This window comes from Bubalus bubalis, chromosome 9, assembly GCF_019923935.1.
Source record: "Bubalus bubalis isolate 160015118507 breed Murrah chromosome 9, NDDB_SH_1, whole genome shotgun sequence".
NCBI classification, from domain to species: domain Eukaryota; kingdom Metazoa; phylum Chordata; class Mammalia; order Artiodactyla; family Bovidae; genus Bubalus; species Bubalus bubalis.
The window spans coordinates 39,077,584-39,101,715 of NC_059165.1; the positions used below are offsets into that span (position 1 = coordinate 39,077,584).

Consider the following 24,132-nt stretch of genomic DNA (forward strand, 5'->3'; position numbering starts at 1 on the left):
GTTCTCTTCTGTCAAGAAAGCCGTGCCTGGTTCTCCTTCTCTGGGACCCCTTACGCTACCTGCCTACAATTTCTGTCTCTAAGCCTGGGATGATTGAGATTTGCATGTGAGCAGCTAACCCAGTGGGCTTAGCAGGTAATGCTAATGGTAAAGAACCGGGCTTCCAATGCAGAAGGCATGAGACAGGGGTTCCATCCCTGGGTCGGGAAGATCACCTGGAGTGGCAACCCACTCCATCATTCTTGCCTGGGAAATCCCATGGACAGAGGAGCCTGGCTGGCTATAGATCATAGGGTCGCAAAAAGTCAGACACTATGAAGCAACTTAGCATGCAAACCGCTAACACAGTGCCTGTCACATAATAAGCACTCAGGAAATGGGGGGAGTGTGGGACCCCACAGGACACCATCCTGACTTCTAAGCCACCATCTTCTGCTGCGGACACCAGCTGCAACACAGAAAATAACATCAATTATGTAGTAGCTTCATTTGTGGTCTGGCTTCATCCACAACCAGGCTGAAGTTTGTCAGGGATTTGTAGATGGGAAAACAGCTCCAGAAAAGTGAAGGAATCAGCTCCAAACCCCACATTACAAAGCCTGGGCTGTAAACCAGGGGTTACAAACTGATTTAGTGCAGCCTGCTAGGCTAGGAATGCTTTCTGCGTTTTTAAGTGAAAGAAACGATGTATCTAAAAACAGCGATATTGTCTTGATGCCCAAGAATTAAAAGAAATTGAAATCAGCTGCCATGAACAAAGTCTTATGGGAACACAGCGCCGCTCATTAGTTCACCATCCTCCATGGTTGCGTTTGCTGCCAAGGGCAGAGTTGAATAGTTGTGACAGAGAACTCATGGCCTAGAAAGCCTAAACTTTTTATCATCTGGCCCTTCTTAGAAAAAGTGTGCAGACCTCTGCTGGGAAGCACAGATGCACAGGAACAGTTCTGCCCCCAAGAATACGAAATGGATAAATAGCATCTGAGATAACCCAGGGTCCACCTGAAGGCCACAGGGGAAAGAAGAGTTCCAAATCAGAAGGTATGTCCTTGCAGAAACTGCTACAACCTGGAGGAGCTGAGTCCAGCTCAACTCCTTGGAGCTGAGAGAAATTCTCCTTGGAGAATTTGAGTCCAGCATCCTCTTTTTAACGTGAAAACTTAGACCCAGAGCCTGGAGGCAACCTGTCCAAGGCCACCCAGCACGTGGCTAACAGCCAGGTTGGGGACTGCCTCCCTCAGGGTAGAGAGGCGTGGACCAGCGCCTGGGTTAGGGGGCGCCTCGGCCCCTGGGGCCTCTAAGGGTCAATTGGGCCGGAGGAGGCCTGCAGCGGCGGGGAGTGTGGGGGTGTCTGTGGAGGCCTCTCCCAAGCGGGAAAGGGGAGGCCCCTGCGATTCGGTCTCCGCCGCCCGCCCGCCCCGCCTCCCCGCTCGGTCTCTGCTCCCCGGTTCTCCGCTCGGTGCCTCCGGCGGCTTCGGCCCCCACCCCGCTGCAGCCCAGCTCTAAGGCGAGTCCCGTGCTCTGCTTGCTCTGGCCTACTAGGGCCAGAAGATTGGCCCAGGCTTTCCAACTTCGCCCATGCTTCCCCCCGCACCCCCTGATTTTGCAAAGCACGGAAGACACGCCCAGCTCCTTTCGGCTCTGAAAGCAGCATTTGATCCGCGCCGGGTTGGGGAGCTACTGGCTGATAAGGGATCGGTTGGAACTGCCCGAGGGCAGCCGTGGGGTGCACAGTGGCTCCAGCCGCTCGGCTGGAATCCGAGACCCGCCCCAGCCTGTTTCCCTCCGGGGTGAACTGGGAGAGCCGCCCAGGAGGAATTCAGAAGCTCCTTCCTCTGGTTGCCTGGAGAAATAGTAGAAGTAGTAGTAAACATTTATTAAAGGTGTGGATCAGAATAGGTGTAACTGCCAAACTCTTAGATCCCTCACCACCACAAACCCGAGCTTCGCACCGCATCCGTCCCTCCTCCCCTGAACCCTGGTTCCCACAAGAGCCCCCGCCGCACCCCTCCCCGCACAGCTCCTAATCTGACCCAGGGTCCCCGCTTCTGCGACCACCCTGCCATGGTGCTGTCACGAGACCACAGTCCTCATCAGAAAACTGCTGGGTTTTCAGCCTCTTCTCTGCACCTTCCTTTCCCCTTTTTGGCCTGAAACCTGCCCTCCCCCCGCTCCCTCACCTAACACCCCTACCCGGGACCCTCAGGGGCAGCTGTTCATTTTCTCGCCTACCCCTGTGGATCAGTCTATAGGGTAGAGGCTTGCTTGCTCCTTGTGGAACTTTGCCACCCACTTCTCTCCTCTGTCCACGCTGCTTCCTGTGGACTAATTACTACCAGTCTAGACTGCCCACAACTCTTCTTGTTATTCTTTCCTACAGGCTTCTCCTGGGCAGCTCTCACTGGTCAGACATTGCCTTTAATCCTGGAAACTGGATCTGCCTTTTGGTGGGTGTCAGGGGAAAGATACAACCAAACCAAAGATGGGGGAGAGGAAAGCTTTATCACTTGGCAGCAAGTAAGAAGAATCTTACTTACCAGAGATCTTTCCTAAGATAGTGTCTCCCTGAACAGCAAACTTGGGGAAGTTTTAAGCTAAGGGCAATCAATGCATATTCATAAAGGGGTTCTAGGCGAAGAGGATTCATCACAGAATTGGGGCCATATTGGACAAAGTCCAAGAAGGAAATGGCAACCCACTCCAGGATTCTTGCCTGAGAAATCCCATGGACAGAGGAGCCCGGTGGGTAACAGTCCATGGGGTCACAACGAGTCAAATACAGCTGAGCACACACTACTACTGCTAAGCTTTGGTTGATTAAAGTCATGTTGGTCAACATTATCATTCCATTCCCCACCAGGGTGGGGGCCTTAGTTCCCGCAGAACTCAAAGACATAATCAGATTGTTATGTCTATCCCTTGAGAAGGAACTGGGACTGTTTTGTCACTGATAACTATTGTTTATTGACTGTTTTTCTTTTGTTCCTGTATTCCCTCACTTCCCTTAAAATCACTAATTACTGAGACTTGTTCAAGGGCAAGTTTTGTGGCCAGGCTTAGATCACAAAATGGCTTAGGTCAAAAATGACTTCTTGGGGATTCCCTTGCGGCCCAGGGGTTAGGACTCCAAATTTCCACTGCCGGGGACCTGGGTTTGGTCTCTGGTCAGGGAATTAGGATCCCACAAGCCATGTAGTAGAGCCAAGAAAAAAGAGAGGCTTCTTTTAAGTCAAGAAAGCCATGCCTGGTTCTCTTTCTCTGGTTCCCTCTACCCCATCTGCTAGCGTCCCTACAGTGACCTACATGGCCCGGCTTAGTCTGTTAAGGCTGCAGTAAGCAAAGACTACAGACTGAGGGCTTATAAACAACATGAATTGGGGTCCAGTGGTTAAGACTTGGAGCTGCCACTGCAGGGGGCACAGGTTCAATCCCTGGTCAGGGAATTAAGATTCTTTCATGCTGAGCAGCAGAAAAAAATGAAAGACAGCGCTCTCTCTGGAGCTTCCTTTATAAGGGCACTAATCCCATGAGCGGCTTCCCTGGTGGATTTCCCTTTGCCTATTTTTTTTCTAGTCTTTAAAAGTGTACAAATCATTCTTATCTCAAGAAAGTTTCAAAATAGAGATTCTTGTGAATTATTTTATGTATGGTGGTGGTGGTGATGGTGATTCAGTGGCCCACTCATGTCCGACTCTTTGCCACCCCATGGACTGTAGTCCCCCAGGTTCCTCTGTCCATGGGATTCTCCAGGCAAGAAGACTGGGGTGGGTTGCCATTTCCTCCTCCAATGTATAGTGGTATGTATATGTTAATTCTAAACTCCTAATTTATCCCTCCCTCCAGCCTTTCCCCTTTAGTAACCATAAATTTTGAAGAAGGCTGAGCGCCGAAGAATTGATGCTTTTGAACTGTGGTGTTGGAGAAGACTCTTGAGAGTCCCTTGGACTGCAAGGAGATCCAACCAGTCCATTCTGAAGATCAGCTCTGGCATTTCTTTGGAAGGAATGATGCTGAAGCTGAAACTCCAGTACTTTGGCCACCTTATGCGAAGAGTTGACTCATTGGAAAAGACTCTGATGCTGGAGGGATTGGGGGCAGGAGGAGAAGGGGACGCCAGAAGATGAGATGGCTGGATGGCATCACTGACTCAATGGACGTGAGTCTGAGTGAACTCTGGGAGTTGGTGATGGACAGGGAGTCCTGGCGTGCTGCAATTCATGGGGTTGCAAAGAGTCGGACATGACTGAGCGACTGATCTGATCTGATCTGATACCTTCTTTTTGTTGCTGTTTTTCTGGCTTGTGTGATTTTAGTTCCCCGATCAGGGAATCATATGGTAATTCTAGTTTTAGTTTTTTAAGGAACATGCATAGTTGTTGTATAAGTCTACCCTCGCACCAACAGTGTAGGAGGGTTCTCTTTTCTGCACACCGTCTCCAGCATTTATTGTTTGTAGAGTTTTTGATGATGGCCCTTCTGACTGGTATGAGGTGATACCTCACTATAGTTTTCATTTGCATTTCTCTAATAATTAGTGATGTTGAGCATCTCTTTATGTGCTTTTTGACCATCTATATGTCTTGTTGGGAGAAATATCTAAGTTTTCTGCCCATTTTTTACTGGGTTGTTGTCGTTTTATATTGACCTACATGAGCTGCTTATATATTTTAGAGATTAATCCCTTATTAGTTGTTTCATTTGCAAATATTTTATCCCATTCTGTAGGTTGTCTGTTCATTTTGTTTATGGTTTCCTTTGCTGTGCAAAAGCTTTTAACTTTAAGTAGGTCCCATTTGTTTTTTTTATCTTTATTTTCATTTCTCTAGGAGGTGGATCCAAAAATATATTGCTCCGATTTATGTCAATGAGTGCACTGCTTTTATGTTTTCCTCTAAGAGTTTTATAGTATCCTGTCTTACATTGAGATCTTTAATAATCGATTTTGAGTTTATTTTTGTATATATAATTTTATTTATTTATTGTGGCTGGGCTGGGTCTTTGTTCCTGTGTGGGCTTTTCTCTAGTTGCAGTAAGCAGGGGCTACTCTCTAGTTGAGGTGCTTGAGCCTCTCATTGCAGTGGCTTCTCTTTTTGCAGAGCACAGGCTCTAGGGTACTGGGGCTTCCGTAGCTGCAGCATCTGGACTCGGTAGTTGCAGTTTCCGGGCTCTGTAGCACAGGCTCAAGAGTTGTGGCACACGGGCTTAGTTGCTCCATGGCATGTGGGATCTTCCCAGATCAGGGGAGCGAACCTGTCTCCTGCACTGGCAGGTGGATTCTTTGCCACTGAACAACCAGGGAAACCCCCTATTTTTGTGTATGGTGTTATAGAATGTTCTGATTTCATTCTTTTACATGTAGCTGTCACGATTTCCCAGCACTGATGATTGAAGAGACTGTCTTTTTTTTTTTTTTTTTGAAGAGACTGTCTTTTCCCCGTTGTGTATCCTTGCCTCCTTTGTCATAGATTAATTGACCGTAGGTGTGTGATTTTATTTCTAGACTTTCTGTCCCATTCCACTGATCTGTATTTCTGTTTTCATGCCAATACCATTCTGTTTTGATGTCTGTAGCTTTGTAGTATAGTCTGGTGTCAGGGCCAACACTGACTATAGTCTGCTTTGCCCCCAGCACTCTTTTTCTTTCTTGGGATTGCTTTGGCTATTCAGAATTTGTGGTGTTTCCATACACATTTTTAAAACATTTTGTTTTATTTCTGTGGAAATACCATTGGTATTTTGATAGGGATTGCATTGAATCTATGGATTGCTTTAGGTAGCATACTCATTTTGACAATATTGATTCTCTTAACCCAAGAACATGGGTTGCCATTTCAAATGTAGCTTGCCATTTGTGTCATCCTCAATTTATTCCATAAGCATCTTATAGTTTATAGAGTACTAGAGTACAGGTCTTTTGCCTCCTTAGGTAGGCTTATTCCTAGATATTTTATTCTTTTTGATGTGGTGGTAAATGAGATTATTTCCTCAATTTCTCTTTCTGATCTTTCATTGTTAGTGTATAGAAATACAAAAGATTTCTATGTATTAATTTTGTATTCTTCAGCTTTACAGAATTCAGGGATGAGCTCTAGTAGTTTTCCGGTAGCATCTTTAGGATTTTCTGCAGAGAGTGTCATGTCATCTGCAAAGACTGACAGTTTTGCTTCTTCTTTTCCAATCTGGATTCTTTTAATTTGTACTTTTTCTTCTCTGACTGCCATGGCTAAGACTTCCAAAACTATATTGTGTAAAAGTGGCAAAAGTAGACATCCTTGTCTTATTCCTGATCTTAGAGGAAGTGCTTTCAGCTCTTCACTGTTGAGAATGATGTTAGCTGTGGGTTTGTCATATATGGCCTTTATTATGTTGAGGCAGGTTCCCTCTGTGTTCACTTTCTGGAGAGGTTTTTTTTTTTTTTTCCCCCCACTTTCTGGAGAGTTTTTATCATAAGTGGGAGTTGAATTTTGTCAAAAGTTTTTCTACATCTATCGTGATGATCATATGGTTTTTCTTCTTCAGTTTGTTAATGTGGTGTTTCACACTGATTGATTTGTGGATATTGAAAAGTCCTTGTATCCATGGGATAAATCCCACTAGATCATGGTGTATAAAAAAGGTCCATGACTCTTTCCAAATAACTTGTAGCAGACACAGCCCAAAGAATCATCCATTCATATATTGATTCCACTAGCCTTTATTAAGCATCCTCATGGAGTAATGGAGGGAGATTTATATAACAGGGAATGATTAAAGGAGAGAACTCAAGAGGAAGCAGATAATGAGGACAAGTGAGGAGGAGAGGGGTAGAGAGATTAAGATAACGGTTAAAAGTCTTCTCTGTGGAGTGAGTGAGTTGAATCTCCAGAGTTAACTGGATGGGTCTACTCTAATTTCAAGATCAGGCTAGATAGCACTAACATCCTACCTGCAATAACAGCATTGCTGCATTGAGTGTTACATGGTTTCAGATGATGGAAAATCACAGGTCCTGGTGGAATGATCTAGATAGCCAATAAAAAGCACACAAAGGAAAAAAAGAAGCACCCCCACATACCCGGGACTATGTTAAATGCTTTCAACATTAACTATATACTCTATATCCTTTTAATCTTCACAACTCTATGAGATTATGTTATTATTACTCATTTTACAGATGAGGAAACTGAGGCATGGGGTAAGGAAGTCTGGAGTCAGTTCTCTGCAAAATCTTAAGACCCATAGGCCTGAAATCCAGGCTAGTAAGTCCAGCCATACTTTAGATAGAGCCCCTTGGGTTCTCACACTCAACAGGTCCAAGGAACTTGTCTCTCATCCTCCCAACCCCCACCCCCATTCTCTTGTCAGCCCAGTCAGAAACCAGACCTCTTCCCTGCCTCTCATTGCCATATCTAATCAATCACCCTAGTCCTCCTTATCTTTGGAAACTCCACCAAACCTGCCTCCAGGCATCTACCCTCAGCCCATCACATCCTTCTTCCAGAGTCTGGCTTTCTCAGTGCAGATGTTCATGGCACAGATAATATTCAAAAGTGGTCCCCATTTTCTTGGGGATAAAATCCTCCTTCCAGCCACTTCCTGAATGTCCAGTTCCACTGGCTCCTCCCAGAGATAAATCTCTGGCCCAACCCAGCTTTTGGTGGACTTTTATACCTCTGGACCACTGCACGTCCTGCTCCCAGCTCCTCTGCCTGGGAAATGCTTATTTGACCTATAAGTCCCAGTTTGGCCTTCTCTGTCCGCTAGGACTAGGTCATCCCTACCCTAATGAAATTGCTGTCTGTCTTTCCTGTCCCTCAAGTAGAATGGAAACTGCACAAATACTGGAATCCCATTGGTCTTGTAAGTAGGGGCCTGGCAGACACAGCAGGCCCTCAATATTACATTTGTTGTCTGAGTGGATGAAGATAAATAAGTAGAAGGATCAGCCTGCATGCCAAGCAGAGAGCACATTCACACACTTGTCCTAGAGTGGGGGGTCTTCACAATCATGTGGTGGAGTGGCCTAGAGCCTTAACAATGGAGTACGATCAATGGGTTTGCATCCTGATTCTGACAATATCTGTGTGTATGACATAGGTGGGCTCCTTGGCCTCACTGTGCCTTGGGCTCTCCTTGTAAAATAAGAGGATATCCTCTTCAAGTGCTTAAAATAAAAAGCACGACCAAGTGAAGGGCTCTGCAGACAGTGTTTATCAAATGGTGGTTCTATCTATTTCTGCTGCTCAGCAAGACAGCATGATGACAAAGATTAGGACTTGGCAATCAGTATGCGTGCATCTGAATATTGGCTCTTCCACCTATTAGATTTGTGATTTGGGGCAGATGACTCAACCACTCTGAGCCTCAGTTTTGGGGTAAAAGTACCTACCTCCCAGGGTTGCTGTGAGAATAAGATAAATATGTAGAGCAGTTAGCTTGGTGCTCCAATAACGGCTGGCTCAATGTTTCACTGTAATTCCTGCAGCACACTTGAGTCTTGTAATGTAGTATAATGGCCAGGAATCCTGACTTCTCCATGAGTGACTCAGAGACAAATTCCTCTTCTCTGCTGTTAGTTTTCACATCTCTACAAAGGATCAGCTCAGCTGGCTCCCTACGGCTCTGAAATGTCGGACTTCTGAGTCCTTCCTGGGCTTCTTCATCGCTGACACTAACTGGCACCCTCTCCAAGGAAACTCACCTTCTAAGGAAAGAGGAAAGACCCCTTTCTGTCTCTCCAGCTCTGCTCCCTTGGCCTTATCAAAGCTGGCTCACTCCATTACTCATCCCCTCTGGGGGTCTCTGTGCTTCCTGTTTCCAGTGGGTGCTAATGGGTTAATCAGAGGCACTAATGGAACCCACAGGAACTCAGTGTTAGCTGACTAATGGGTTGCCCCATCTGCCCTCCCTGTAACACAACGCCTTCACTCTGTAAAAGGCACTCAGAGATTTTCTGTTGGCTCCAATCTGCTGGCTTCTGACATCTTGAAAGGCCAAAGGCTGGAGAGGGAGAGGGGGAGGGAGGGGGACTGGGGAAGTGGAGACCTGGAGGGAGAAGCTCTGTGTTAGCAGGCAGGACATCCGGGCTCCCATCCCAGCTCTGACACTGATCTGCTGGGTGAGCTAACACAAATCCATCCCCTTTTCTGGGCCTCAGTTTCCTCCTTCCCCATTTCCTGGGCAGGTTGGGCTGTAAAGACTTTATTGGAGCTGTAATAACTTTCTGGAATGATCGAGTCCTGTCACTTTTGCAGCGGAGGCGTAAATGTCCTTTCAGCCTTAGTCACTGTCCAAAAGCTATAGAGGGCCTACGTACGATGCGTCAGCCTGAGGCTGGCGTAGAGTGAGGCAGCTTTCCCTGGGGGGCTCTCGAGCTCTGCCCATCCTACTATTGTTTCTTTGTTTGACACATGAAAGAGAGTAGGGAGGCCTCCGTGCTTACTGAGGATCCCACGTGTGCTAGCTGGGCAGAGGGCTTGGAGAAAATACAGGTAGCTGCAGACCTGTCGGTCTTCTTGATTTTCCGATTACACCACGTTCTCTTGCCTCCTGGTCTTTGCACAAGTCAAGCCCTTTGGCTGGACTAGCACTCCCTTCCCTGCTCTTTGCCTGTCTAACTCAATTCATTTTTCAGGTCTCACCGTCATTCATTTGTTCACTCATTCATTCAACCTATACTCAGAGAGTTTACCAGGGGCAGGGCTGTGCCAAGGGTTTGGGATCCAGAAGTAAGAAAAACACAGTCTGTTCCTGAGCCCATACAGATTCTTATAGGAGGAGATGGCCTTAACAAGTTCAGGAAAAAAAAAAAAATTAAGTTGAGATGAACATAGAGGGGATAGAAACAGCCTGAGAAGTGGGCAATCCTAGAAGAGGCAACTGTGTGTGCACAGCTCAGAGGCAGGAAAGAAAACAGCTTTTTAGAAGAGTAGAAATGCAATGTAGAAGACCCGGGTTCAATTCCTGGAGCGGGGAGATCTCCTAAAGAAGGAAACAGCAACCCACTCCAGTATTCTTGTCTAGAGAATCCCATGGACAGAGAAACCTGGTGGGCTACAGTCCATGGGAGTCACAAGAGTCAGACACAACTTAGTGGCTGAACCACCAACGAGGTAAAGTGATATGCCCAAGTTCACACAGCTAGGAAGTGATGGAGCCTGGATTCAAACCCCCGTGTCCCAGTGGTTTGATCACACTAGCAATTATCTTAGTTGCTCCTAGCAAACTCTCATGGCTGCATGAATGAATGAATGAGTGTACAAATTATAAACACTTGAACTGAGAGGCATGGCTGAATGAGAACATGTCCAGCCCTAAGAAGCTCACCGTCTTCATCTCCTTGGGTCTCTGTTTTTCGAACAGAGAGAGAGCAGAGTGCTCTCATTGGCTGAGGGACTGCTGTGTGCCAGGTACTGTATACCCAGTGGCCCTTGTGGTTATCTGCTCTGTCCAGAGTGGCTGCCATGTCAATCTGGGCTGCACGGGGAGCGGGGGGCAGGGGGAGAACCTCAGGGAGCACACTGGTAGCTGGGGGCTTTCCCTGGGCAGCTCAGCTATCTTGTGAGAGCCCTGTCTCTGGCTGGCTGTCCTGCCAGCCAGAGTTCCCTAGCTCATCAATCACTCTGCTGCGCTCTGTCAGGCTGGATCTCAGAGGAAGACTAGTCAGCTGAAGATGGAATGGGCAGCAGGCTCAGGAGGGAATCGAAGACACTAGGGAGTGGGGGGTGGGGAGAGAGGCCCAAGGAGATGGCTGAGGAGGGGATCGATCCCCTTCGCTAAGGAGGGTCGGTCACAGGAGGAAGGGGGCAGGGTTCCCATTGGAAAAGCAGCAGGGTGAGCAGGAGAGGTGGAGAAAACGGCTAGTGTGGGCGGAGGTGGTTTCCCATTGCAACAGAAATTTAGTCTCCCCTGGTGCTCTGGCTGCCTCTCTCGGTCCCACAGAGCAGACTGAGCTGGGGGAGGCGGGCAGCTCTGGGCAGCTGACCGCAGGCTCAGCTGCCCTCCAGCACTGCTGTGGCTCCCTGTGGCCTGCTTTCCTGGCACCCCCTGCCTCCCCTCACCACCGCTGGAGAGGCTGGGGCGTCTCTGTCTTCACCACCCGTCTCCTTTCTCAGATCTGAGCCTCCTGGGATTGGAATTGCACCATCTCCCCAGTGAGGCTCTGCTGAAAGTCAGGATGTCTGTGCAGAAGACTCCTTGGAGATCTAGTCCAGAGAGGCAAACCCACAGGCTTCTGTCTTTGTTTTGCTTTTCAGTCTACTAAGTTAAAAAAAAAAAAAAAAAAAAAGACTAGTTGCTAACTTTAAAACAAAAATAGATTGTGCATAAAAATCTGATTTTTGGATTCTATTTTAAAAATCCAAGGATCTGGCTACTCTGAGCTGGCTTTCAGAAGCTGAGTCCACCATGTCCACTTTGGCCCTCTGTGTTACTGACCAGGCCCCTGTGGGCTGTGAGTTTCCAACTCTCACCTCTCCCCAACCCCTCACTGGAGAGGGTGAGGCCCATAGTGGGAAAGAGTGAGAGCAGGGTCCCAGGAGGTACAGTAGCCCTGAGACGTTAGAGGCCTCCTTGTTTCTTATCTCAGGGCTATATTTTTCTTTTAATGTTTATTTTTTTTAAAGTATTCATTTGGCCCTGCTGGGTATTAGTTATGCCCTGCAGGATCTTTGGTTTCATTGTGGCATATGGGATCTTGTGGCATGAGGGATCTAGTTCCCTGACCAGGGATTGAATCTGGGTCCCCTGCATTGCAGATGTGGAGTCTTAGCCACTAAACCACCAGAGAAGTCCCGTAGGGCTTCTTTTCTTGAGGTGTGATCTTGGACAAGTAATAACCAAAGAAACTCTCAGAGCTTCAGTTTTCTCATCTGTGAAATGCAGATACAGTGAACTTGTAAGGAATCATTGAGATACTGCACATTTAACATTTAGTACCATCCCTGTGGGTTTACAAGGAAGATGCTCTTAGTTTTGAATAGGTAATATGTGTGATGATATATATGTTTCAGTTAATAATCACATACACACAAAGAACTATCCTAAAACTCAGTGGCTTGAAACAGCAATGTGTCATTGACTCTTGTGGTTCTGTATGCGGATGCGCTTCATATAGGGTATTCTCATCTGGGGTTTCTGACATTGATTTGGTCACATGGCAGCTAAGGGTGCAGTCATTTGAACGCTCCTCGGGGGACTGACTTCCAAGACGGCTCTCTCACATGGTTGCATATGCTGTTAGCTGAAGCCCAGGTGGCACTGGACTACAGTGCCCATCCAGGGCCGATCCACGTGGCTTGGACTTCTCCTGGCATGGTGGCTGGGATCTGAGAGAAAGTGTCCCGGATCTAACTGCAGGACCTTTTATGACCTAGGCTTCAAGGTCACATAGTATCATGCCTGCCATTCTTCATCCTTCTAAGCAAATACAAAACAGTTCTGATGGAACAGGACAGGACATAGACTCCACCTCTCAAAGAATTGGGGGCCCAAGTATTAAAACCACCTCAACTCATATTTGTAAACTGAAAAACAAGTCCTCATTTCCCCAGGGCTGAATTACGCTTCCTCATGGCAACCACTACTAATTAATTCCCTGTGCATCTTTCCAGAGAGAAGATACACACAGACACAGGCTTTTTTTTTTCTTTCCATAAACAGACATATAGTTTTATACATACAGACATCCCTACTGTCTACCCTGGTTATCCAAACACTATTCCAACTCAGGGACAAAATAGATTCATATAGCCTCTTGGATGAACTGTTTGTTAATGAACTCCTGCTATTTGCTATCTGAAAGGAAAGACAGGAGTCAAAGATTCCAATAATGTAGCATCCCTTGCGTTGAATCCCTGCTATCTGAATTCGGAAACCAAATAGATCTGGATAGCAAGAGGTGCTTGTGTAAATATACATAGATATATATGTAAATATAAATATGTAAATATATGTAAGAATATCCCCTGCTGCCCTGCCCCCTCAGTACACTAGGCACACTATTCTGTCCCTTGCCTTTTTTACTTTAGAATCTGTTACAGCTCATACAGATGTTTCATTCCTTGTAGATGCACAGAGCATTCTGTTGTTCAGCTACACCATTATTTGCTCAATCAAATCAATTCCAATTGGCTACATTTTTCCCCCCTGGTCTTCTGTGAATCATAACCCACAGTGCGGTGAATAGCCTTGTCCAGAAGCCTTTATGCACTTGTGTAAGATTATCTCCGGAGAAGGTGATGACACCCCACTGCAGTACTCTTGCCAGGAAAATCCCATGGACGGAGAAGCCTGGTAGGCTGCAGTGCATGGGGTCGCGAAGAGTCGGACACGACCGAGCGACTTCCCTTTCACTTTTCACTTTCATGCATTGGAGAAGGAAATGGCAACCCACTGCTGTGTTCTTGCCTGGAGAATCCCAGGGACGGGGGAGCCTGGTGGGCTGCCGTCTATGGGGTCGCACAGAGTCGGACATGACTGAAGCGACTTAGCAGCAGCAGCAGCAAGATTATCTCTGTGATAAATCCCTAAAGGCAGAATCCTGGTCAAAGGGAAGGGTTCCAATGACCACCTCTTCTCCATCCTGGCAGGACCTGCTCAGACTTGACATCTCTTGTGCTCTGGCCTGGACCTTTTGCCCATGCTCATGCTGGCACCTGTGGAATCCTGCCAGCTTCCAGGGCTGCAAGTGGCAGCTGCTTCCCAGCTTCTCACGGAGCCTATACGGGGCCTGCAGGGGACTTTGCAGGGACTGAGACAATGGCTTCTGCAAAAGGAGGGTGTGGGGAGCTGACAGGCACCTCACTCCACTTATTTGCCTCCTGGTTTTCAGCAGCAGCTGCATCTGTTTCTCTCAGATCTCAGAGCAGTTGCTGGGGATATTCAGGCTGCTCTCACTCCCTTTAAACAGAAAAACAATGCTTGCTTCTTGTGGCAGATCTGCACCCAGCTGTGTAGAGCTGTGTATAGAAGCCTCTAGATGTGCCAAGGCCACGACCCAGAGGCACCATCAGGAGCCCCAGTGGCCTCTTCCTCTGCTTTTCAGTGTCACAGGATGCTCATAACTGCTAGGTTCTGCTCCTGTACCAGACACAACATTAAACTAGAAGTCAGGGATCTAAATTCTTGTCCCCACAATTCCCATTTGTGGGTGCAGTTGCCCTTACGTGCCCTGCATTTTGATGAGGAGGCTAGATGGCACAAGGGGGTGGTGGCATGTGGATCGTTTACTGTTTGCTCTCAGATCTATCCCTTGCCTGCTGACTTCCTATTGTGCTGTGCTTAGTCCCTCGGTCTAAATGTCTGACTCTTTCTGACCCCATGAACTGCAGCCTGCTAGGTTCCTGTGTCCATGAGGATTCTCCAGGCAAGAATACTGGAGTGGGTTGCCGTGCTGTCCTCCAGAGCACCTTCTCAACCCAGGCATCAAAGCCAGATCTCCTGCACTTTGGGCAGATTCTTTACCAACTGAGCCACACAGGGACTTCCTATTAAGTTTGGCCAGTGGGAGGTACTGGAGGATCAGAGAGCAGAGGGTAGGGAGAACTTGGGTTGTGCCCACCTCCTCACCCCCTCAAACCCCTGACACCACCGTTTCTGCAGCCTCTGGCAATGACTCCAGAGGATGGCTTCTTCCTCCAATATCCTAGCTCCTACCAGGAGCCAAGGCCCTTCTTGGGCTGCAGTGACACCAACTCCTCCCTTGGTCCCTTTAGCCCTGGAGAAATAGTGATTTCCTATATGGTTGTTAGAGCTCCTAGGCAGTACAGTGGTAAAGAATCCGCCTGTGAATTCGGGAGATGTGGGCTCGATCCCTGGGTTAAGAAGATCCCCTGGAGAAGGAAATGGCAACCCACTCCAGTTTTCTTGCCTGAGAAATTCTATGGACAGAGGAGCCTGGCGGGCTACAGTCCATGGGATCACAAAGAATTGGGATACAACTGAGCACACACAAGCATACAATTGTTAATCTCTATAGTTGCCCCACCTTTCCTTGGTTTTCATCTCTTCTAGCCCCTCTCTAACTAGTTGCCCATATTAAATTCCTTATCTTGAACTGTCTGGCATGGGTTTTTGTTTGTTTTTAAATATTCATTTATTTGGCTTTGGTGAATCTTAATTGCAGCATGGGGGATATTTAACTGAGGCTTGTGAACTCTTAGTTGTGGTATGCATGCTCTAGTTCCCTGACCAGGGATCAAACCCCAGCCCCCTACACTGGGAGCCTAGAGTCTTAGCCACTTATGTGGACTCAAGTCAGAATGTCTGGATTCACAGCCCATCTCTACCCCTTCCTAGTTTTGAGACCCTGGGCAAGTTATTAACCTCTGTGTGCCTCAGTTTCTTCATCTGTAAAGTGGGAATGATAATAGTAGTACCTACCTCCTTGGCTTATTGTGGAAGTCAGTTGGACTAAGTTTGTAAAGTGGTTAGAACAACGCCTGGAATACATCGAGCATACTGTCAATACTAGGTGCTATTCACTTTTTTCTCATTTAGTCCTCACAGCTTCTCTGAGAGACAGGAGCTGTAATTGTCCCAGTTTTATAGACAAGGAAAGAGAAGCCCAGAAAGATGGTGACTGAGTCACACTTCTGCAGTGACAGGATTATTTTATTTACTTATTTATTTTTGACTGTGTGGTATTTGTTGCTGCGAGGGTTTTTCTCTAGTTTTGGTGAGCAGGGGCTACTCGGTAGCTGCAGGCTTCTCATTGCACTGGCTTCTCTTGTTGCAGAGTACAGACTCTAGAGCTCACAGGCCCAGTAGTCGTGGCCTGTGAGCTCTAGAGCACAGGCTCAGGAGTTGTGGCACATAGCCATAGTTGCCCTGAGGCATGTGGAACCTTCCTGGTCCAGGGATCGAACCTGTGTCTCCTGCACTGGCAGGTGGATTCTTTACCACTGAGCCACCAGGGAAGCCCCAAGATGCTCTGCTTTAAGCTGACAAAGGTTATTACACCCTGATTCCTTCTGGCCCAAAGCCTCCTATGAAGCTACACCAGGGAAGTTCCATGCTCACAGGGAGGGAGACCAGATTGAAAGCCTCTGAGGAAGGGAAATCTTGAGCTGATTTTTTTTTTTTAGCCAGCTTTCTTTAAATTGGAGGATAATTGCTTTACAATGTTGTGTTGGTTTCTGTTGTATATCATGAATCAGTCATAAGTATACATACATACTCTTGAACCTCCCTCCCACCCTTTTCCCCCAGCCCATTCTTACAAATGGGAAGCCAACACAGTCAGCAGCCCATTCCCCAGGCCGGATGGAAAGGGGTGAGACTGTGTTCTGGGAAGGAAAGGGGTGATGGCAAAGGAGCTTAAGACCATTTTCACCTCTTTCATTGTGGTGACAGTTCTCTGAGCTCTTCCTATGGGGACAGATTTTGTGCTCAGCATTTCACATGCCAAATGGCTTAAGAGTCTTGGAGCTTCAGGCAAAGGAAACCAAACTAGACTGGCATGAGGAAAATGTGAATGAATTTGTTCTTCAAACCAGGAAGTTCAGGATCAGATTTGACTTTAAGTAATGCATGATGAGGAGAAGGCAATGGCACCCCACTCCAGTACTCTTGCCTGGAAAATTCCATGGACGGAGGAGCCTGGTAGGCTGCAGTCCATGGGGTCTCGAAGAGTTGGACACGACTGAGCGACTTCACTTTCACTTTTCACTTTCATGCATTAGAGAAGGAAATGGCAACCCACTCCAGTGTTCTTGCCTGGAGAATCCCAGGGATGGCGGAGCCTGGTGGGCTGCCATCTATGGGGTTGCACAGAATCGGACACGACTGAAGGACTTAGCAGCAGCAGCAGCAATGCATGATGATGCCATCATCGTGATGGTGGTTATCATTGCCATTATCTTGGCTCTGTTTCCTTCTAAGCAGTGACTTCACCCACAGGTAGACGGGCTCTCCCCAAACTCATATTCTTCCAGCTCAGTACCACCAGGGAGGAGAGATCCAGACTCTGGTTGGCACACTTGAGTCTCTAATCCACCCTAGGAATCAACCACTGTTGCCAAAAGAGGACAGTATAACTGGCTGGGCACAGTCCATGCCCCATCCCTGTGGCATGGAAGAGGCCAAAGTTCTGTGACTGAAAGTCTTTTTTTTTTAATTTATTTGACAGCACAATCTTAGCTGTAGTACATAGGATCTTTAATCTTCGTTGTGGCATGAAGTTGCAGCATGTGTTCAATCCCCTGACCAGGGATTGAACCCAGGCCCACTGCATTGGGAGCCTGGGTCTTAGCCACTGGACCACCAAGGAAGTCCCTGTGACTGAAAGTCTTAACAGAGGACATAGCATGGTATGGATCCCAGAAGAGAGGGATGCTATGAGACAATGTTTTAAAAAAAAGTAAATGGATGAATTCATGACTCACCAGATAAGCTTTCCTTTATTGAATCAGTACTATTGTTAGCTTTAGTTTGCAGAGGAGGAGACACAGGTTGAGGAAGAGGTTGAGGGTTCATGGCCCAGCTATTATATAGGACTGGAGCCCAGGGTTGCCTGGCCCAAAGTACCTGCTTTTACCTATGATCACTCCCATCTCACACGCCCTGCAGAGCTCAAGGAGAAAGGGGTGGGAGAGGAGATGGAAGACGAGATTCTGAGCCCTGCCTTCAGTCATTTCCAATAAGGAGGGCCAAGCTCCCTCTGTGGGCAGAGATCACCAATACTTGTGCGGTGGGGCTCTGTTGCACACTCTTGACCCAGGGCCCTGGCTGAGGATCCTCTGCTTTGTTTTTCCTCTGAGGCATGAGTCAGGCTTTGCCTTGGCCTCATGTTTGGTGCTGAACTATCTGTGTGATCACACACACAGGAAGCAGTGCTCATCCAAACCAGCTTGTCAAACAGGTCCTGCTCCCTGATGGCAATCCCTTGCACCTCCTCCTGCTCCCCGTCTCTCCTGGTCTGTCCTACTGGCAGGCCGAAGCCCCGCCCACCCCCTGGAATCTGTATCTCCTGTTCCTTTCTGCCTGGAAAGCACATCCTCTACCCTCTATCCAGCTGGGCTGACTCGTTCTCATCCTGTGGAATTCATCTCAGGGGTCACTTCCTTTAGGAAGCTTCTGCAACATGCCTGTCACTCTGCCCAGTCTGGAGGTCCCTTCTCTGTGTTTATTTCTAGCGTAGCAGTCGTCACATTCTGATGAAATTCTTCTGATTGATCTGTTTTTCTCACCAAATTCTAGATCTCTGAGGATAAGAACTTCATTTCTGAACAGAGTTGGTGCTCCATAAATGTGTGCTGAATTAACGAATGAATAAAGGCACTGCGGGGACCTATGACATTCTCTTTCGCAGGTCTAGGCACTGACTAGGGCTGTCTAGGATATATGCTGGGTGTTCAGGCAGGGTAGGAATGCAGCCAGGATCCTTGAGCCTTCTTGGGAAAACTCCTCTAGTTTCAGGCAACCAGGGCAGGATTTCAGAGGCCTGGGTCATTGCCGGCTTCTCTGTGGCCTAAAGAAAAAAAAATGTAGATTAAGTAGAATTTACTCCTTAAGCAAATTATAGATTAAATGATAGATTTACAAAATATAATTATATAATCTCGTATGAAATGTTGGAGTCCTAGAAACTGATGTCAGAGGTAGTTTGTTTTTTTGCTTATATAACTGAGGTAAGGGAGGAAAAACTTTTCTTCTACCCTCTTATGTTAATAACTGGGGGCCTGCAGATTAAACCAGCAACAGACAAATTATTAAGAAAAATAGATAGGTTTATTCACAACAACTAGGCATTTACAGAAAAATGTGACTCAAGAATGTGATTAGAATTTGGGGTATATGTACCATCTTAACTGGGGAGGGGGAGGAGAGAGAAGGGCACGTCCAGGAAAACAAATGACTATGAGGAAAGAGAAATGGGCCTTTAGGAGGCTAGATGGGAGATACGATCACTTTATGACAATGTCTGTTTATGTGGGTAATTCTCTTCTCTGATCAATCGTCCCTTGTTGCTCCCCAGGGAGGGATTTAGGACAATTGAGTTCTTTTCAGAAGCTGTGTTTTTAAACAGATAAAAAAATATCAGGAACTCAAAATGCCTTCTGCGCAAAGTAATTTTTATGCCACAGTGGCATATTCTTGACTCTTTTTCTGAAAAGTCTAGGGATTCAATACTTCATCAGTTAAAACTAGATCCAGAGGCTCTAACTATAGCATCAGGTATCACATCTCCTGTCTCTTATACACATCCATGTATCCATCAGTCTGGTCCCCTCTCCCTACCTCTGTCTGGTTCTCTGCCTCTCTTTCCATGGGGTCTCCTTCTGTGATGGTGTCTTCCTCAAGCAAGCTGCCCCTGTGTCATGGCCAGATGGTCTCCAAGCACCTCCAGCTGTTCAGGAAGCTGATTGCTGACAATGTCTCTTTTCCCAAAAGTTCCAGCAAAATTCCTTGGGGTGGTCTCATGGAATGAGACCAGAAGCCATCAGAGGCTTCTGCTGGTCTCCAGCAGAAGAAGAAATGGGCTGATCAGTCAGGCCAGGCCTGACCCATTTGCCCATCCTGGATCCAGGAAGGAAGGAAGACCAGGTTAGCCTCACCTGATCCACATGGGCTGTGAGTGGAGGAGGGGTGGCTTCTAGAAAGATAACTAGGGTGCTGCCAACAAAAGGAGCACAATGGATTCCAGGCGAGGGGCAACCACAGATGCCCTCTATACAGAGAGAAAAGCTGAATCACAGTCATGGGCTCACAGCATCTCAGAGGCTGAAAGGCCCCTTAAGTGAACTCCTGCAGCTCTTTTATGATGGCTGCTTGCCTGGTGCCCATTCTGTCCGTGCTGCTGGCCGAGTCCTGGGAGCCTGAGAGGCAGGGGGCAGGGTCCCTCTAGTGTTCCTCTTCCCTGATTGCTTCTCTTCTACTGGAAGATTCTGGGTCACAGCTGCCCACCAGGGGCCTTGTTTATACTCCTTTTCAATGTGCTCTGGGTTCTGGCCACCTGCCAGGTTGGCGGTCAGCCATGCTGACCATGGGCTATAAACTCCCTCCTTGACACAGTTGGAAAGATATCCAGGGCTCCTTGGGAGCTAGAAGCAAGCCAGGGAGCAGGCAGCGGTCCAGCCTGAGGCTGAGGCCTAGGGCCCCCTCTGCCCTAGGATGCTGGGCCCCCTCTCCTCTCCTGTCCTGTCCTCTCTCCATCAGCCCGGCAGCCAGGGCACCGCCTCTCCAACCACAAACCAGAGCCTCCTGTTCAGACCTGCTCAGACACTCCTGAGGCCTGGGGCCATTATGTTTCTCCCGAGTGAGAACTGAAATCAAGAGGAAAGGCTAGTTTAGTAAACACAGCCTCCCAGCCTGGAAAGGACCCCCCGCTCCCCCTCCCTCTCCCCTTTGCTGAACCAGCAGAGGTTCTGAGGCTCAGCAGAGGCCAAACCAGGTCTCAGAGATTCCCCTGCGGCTCCTGCCATCTTCCTTCCTTCCTGTCCTCCTCCTCTCTTCACTTCTCCTCCAGAGAACGTTCAGCAGAAAAGCTTTAAAAATACCGGCTCCAGAGATTGCAGGCTGGTGGATTGCAGATCAGAACATGTTGTATTTGGCTCTCCCACTGTTTAAGAAAAATTTGAGCCAACGTTCTAAAAACTGGGAGGTTTCACATAGAAATTAATGTGTCCGGTTTTTTTTAGAAAGCACGTAAGATCCGCTAATACCAGACCTGCGGGTCCACATGGGTGCTGCTGAGGGTCAGCCGCTCCTGTCGACAGAGTCAGCATCCCTCAGCTGCCCCTGCAGACAGGAAAGGGGCTACAGTCCCCTTTTGTCCCCTCCACTGAGACCAAGTGCCCCTTGCCATTTTCTTCACCATTGGCAGTTTTGTCTTCATTACTTTAGTTTGCCTCCAGAGCTCCATAAGAAATAGAAAATGAGAGTGGCGTGTTTTAAGGAAATCAGAAGAGAAACTTTTTCTTGTAGAGGTAATAAATACTCCTGGATATTTCTATCATTAGCTTGGCCCCAGTGAACATTTGGGTTTGCAACCTCAATATAATTACCCCCATCCCCGCTGCAGTTTTGCAAAAGGACTAACCTGGGCCCAGAAAGGTGCAGTCCAGTCTCTGACCAAGGATGCATAGCAAGCCAGTGGGAGGGTATCCACATGCACTTCTTGGATCGAGAAGGGTCTTTAGGCTCCCTTCTCCATCCACACCAGCAGGGACAAGTACATCCTTTCTGAAGCATTGCCCTCATCTCTACTTCTCTTGCTTCGAGAGGGAGATAAGGAACTGGATGAGAGGCTTGGGTTCCCTGCCTATCAGAAGCTTTCTAGGAAGCAAGGGTAGGATGGGACAGACCCAGGGCTGTCCTCTGAAGAGCCATCTGGGAGCTGACGTGCTCTCCAAGGCTCCAGGCTCTGTGCTTGAGCTCTGGGAGGCACCATCATCTCGGCAGAGGGGAGAAGTTGCTACTGAATCTTGCTGTTTGAAGAATTAGCTGCCTGGGAGGTAGGATGTTTCCAGTCTTAGAGATGGTCAAGCAAGGTTGAAGGCCAATGATGAGGATGTTGTGGGGCGATTAGAAGTAGAGGGTCTAGGTTGAGCTGAGATTCCTTTTGGTAGGTTTTCTGATAAATATCAGACAGAGGCTTTGGAAAGTCCCTAAAATCACAAAGAGTTATGTGTTTAAGGAGAGTATTTATGACTTTTTATTTTGTTCAGATTCACAAAGGGTCACCTGAACCTTCAAACAGATTATCAAGCAGCAGGGCAGGTCATTTACCGAGAGTGAGGACAGGCAAGGTGAAGACACAGAATTGCCTGGGGCTTGCTTGGGTTCAACCCCCTGCTCTGCTTATCCGCCATCAGCCATGCCATTCCAGTGGCCACTTACTTAACTTCTCTCTGCCTCTGTTGGACAAGAATAATAATCATTCCTACTTTGTGGTCTTGTTTATAAAATTTACATGAACTTGCCAGAATAGTTGACACGATATTAGCTGTTATTATTGCTAATAGTCCTGTCAGCACTGAGATTCTACTGTGAACAGATTCATACATTTTGAATATGCACATAATTGCCAGGGCTTAGTATAGTCTTATATGTTATAGTAAGTATAGTATATAGGATGTAATGATCTGGGAATTCCATGGTGGTTCAATGGTTAAGACTCTATGCTTTCACTGCTGAGGCCTGGGTTTGATCTCTAGTTGGGGAACTAAAATCCCACAAGCAGTATTGTGCGCACGTGTGTCCAAGCACGTGTGTGCAAGTTGCTTAGTCACGTCCAACTCTTTGCAACCCCGTGGACTGCAACCTTCCAGGCTCCTCTGTCCATGGAATTTTCCAGGCAAGAATACTGGAGTGGTTGCCATTTCTTCCTCTAGGGGATTTTCCTGGCCCAGGGGTCAAACCCACATCTCCTGCATTGGCAGGCAGATTCTTTACTACTGCACCACCTGGGAAAGCCCACAAGCCATATATTATGGCCAAAAACACAAGAGGAAAAAAAAGATATTATGATCCACAGGAGGACTTTTTAATACTGGAACGTCAATCTGTGGTAGGGTAAGGACAGAATGCCACATAATTCCACTTAGAACTTTCTTATTTTCAATTAAAAAAAATTTTATATTCATTATTATTATTTTTTGGTTATGCCTTGTGACTTGTGGGATCTTAGTTCCCAGACCAGGGATTGAACCCATGCCACTAACTACTGGACTGCCAGGGAATTCCCTAGAACTTTTAAAAATATTTATTTAATTAATTTATTTTGGCTGAGCCGGGTCTTAGTTCTGGCATACCGTATCTTTAGTTGGGGGCATGTGAACGCTTAGTTGCACATCTAGTTCCTCAGAGATTGAATCTGGATCGCAACCAAGTCCCCTGCATTGGGAGTGTGGAGTCTTAGCCACTGGACCATCAGGGAAGTCCCAAAACTTTCTTATTATGGCCTTGAATCAGTTAAACTTCTTATGGCCTTAATTCCCACATCTATAAAGTGGGAGTGATGACAGATCCTGCTTGCTAGGGTTGCTGGAGACTAAATAACATAATCGTTTTAGACAGTCAAACTATGTCTTACACATATGAGAAAGCACTCAATACACTATATTCGTTACTGTCATTCTGGATAGGGGTCCTTTCTGAAGACCTAACATCGTAAGACATGCATCTACTTTACTGTACATACTAAGCCTCATTTGTCATCCTTGTGTTGTTGTTCATCACTAAGTCGTGTCTGACTCTTTGCCACCCCATGGACTGCCGCCTGCCAGGCTTCCCTATCCTGCACTATCCCACAGAGTTTGCTCAGGTTCATGTCCATTGAGTCAGTGATGCCATCCAACCATCTTGTCCTCTGTTGCCCACTTCTCCTCCTTCCCTCAGTGGTTCCCAGCATCAGGGTCTTTTCCAATGAGTAGGCTCTTTGCATCAGGTGGCCAAAGTATTGGAGCTCCAGCATCAGTCCTTCTAATGAATATTCAGGGTTGATTTCCTTTAGGATTGACTAGTTTTATCCCCTTGCAGTCCAAGGGACTCTCAAGAGTCTTCTCCAGCACCACAGTTCATATTGATGCTTTTGAACTGTGGTTGAGCTTGTAACTGAGATTTATTTTTTTACATATTCAGGCTCCCCTCTTAGACCTAAGGCCCTGGGGACAAGAGATGACAGCCACCACAGAGAGTGGACACAGCAGGAATGGAGAGCAGTGAGTTCTAAGCCCTGCCACCAACTGACAGTCATGTCTCTCTCTATGCTGGATCTCAACATTTCACCTGAATGAAAACATAGCTAAGGATGATTCTGTTGCTCTCCTGTGCTGAGTGCTGTTAAAAATGACTAAAGAAGACAATTCAGGTGATACAAAAACTTTAACACTTAATGAAGAGGGAAGTCCCTGTTCCTAAGGGTCCATAGAATTGCAAAATGGGCCAGAAGGTACGAAGCTTTTATAGGATAAAGAATAAGGAACAAGGAAATAAGTATAGAGCCCAAGGTTAGTATGGCTTTTGGTGATTGGCTGCCTGGGCATACTGTGTGTCTGGTCAGGTGGAACATTTACAGGGACATGGAAGTTATCTGGGTTTTGGTTTGCTGACTTGGTATCCCAGGCGGAAGTGGCTTCATCTCAGAAATAGAAATATATTTCAATAGCACACCATGCTGACTGTTGGGTGACTGATCTCATTCAACTACAA

At 47.1% G+C, this 24,132-nt stretch overlaps 2 long non-coding RNA genes across 2 annotated transcripts; one reads left to right on the plus strand and one right to left on the minus strand.

Annotated features, from left to right (window-relative positions):
* Nucleotides 1-266: 266 nt before the first annotated feature.
* LOC123335017 lies at nucleotides 267-3,900 on the plus strand. The gene is made up of 3 exons (XR_006553233.2): nucleotides 267-1,041; nucleotides 2,381-2,447; nucleotides 3,844-3,900. It is a non-coding gene; the product is annotated as an uncharacterized LOC123335017 (long non-coding RNA).
* A 13,459-nt stretch (nucleotides 3,901-17,359) lies between these two features.
* LOC123335016 lies at nucleotides 17,360-20,410 on the minus strand. The gene is made up of 2 exons (XR_006553232.2): nucleotides 19,219-20,410; nucleotides 17,360-18,448 (listed from the first exon to the last, which is right to left on the minus strand). It is a non-coding gene; the product is annotated as an uncharacterized LOC123335016 (long non-coding RNA).
* Between the last annotated feature and the right edge of the window lie 3,722 nt (nucleotides 20,411-24,132).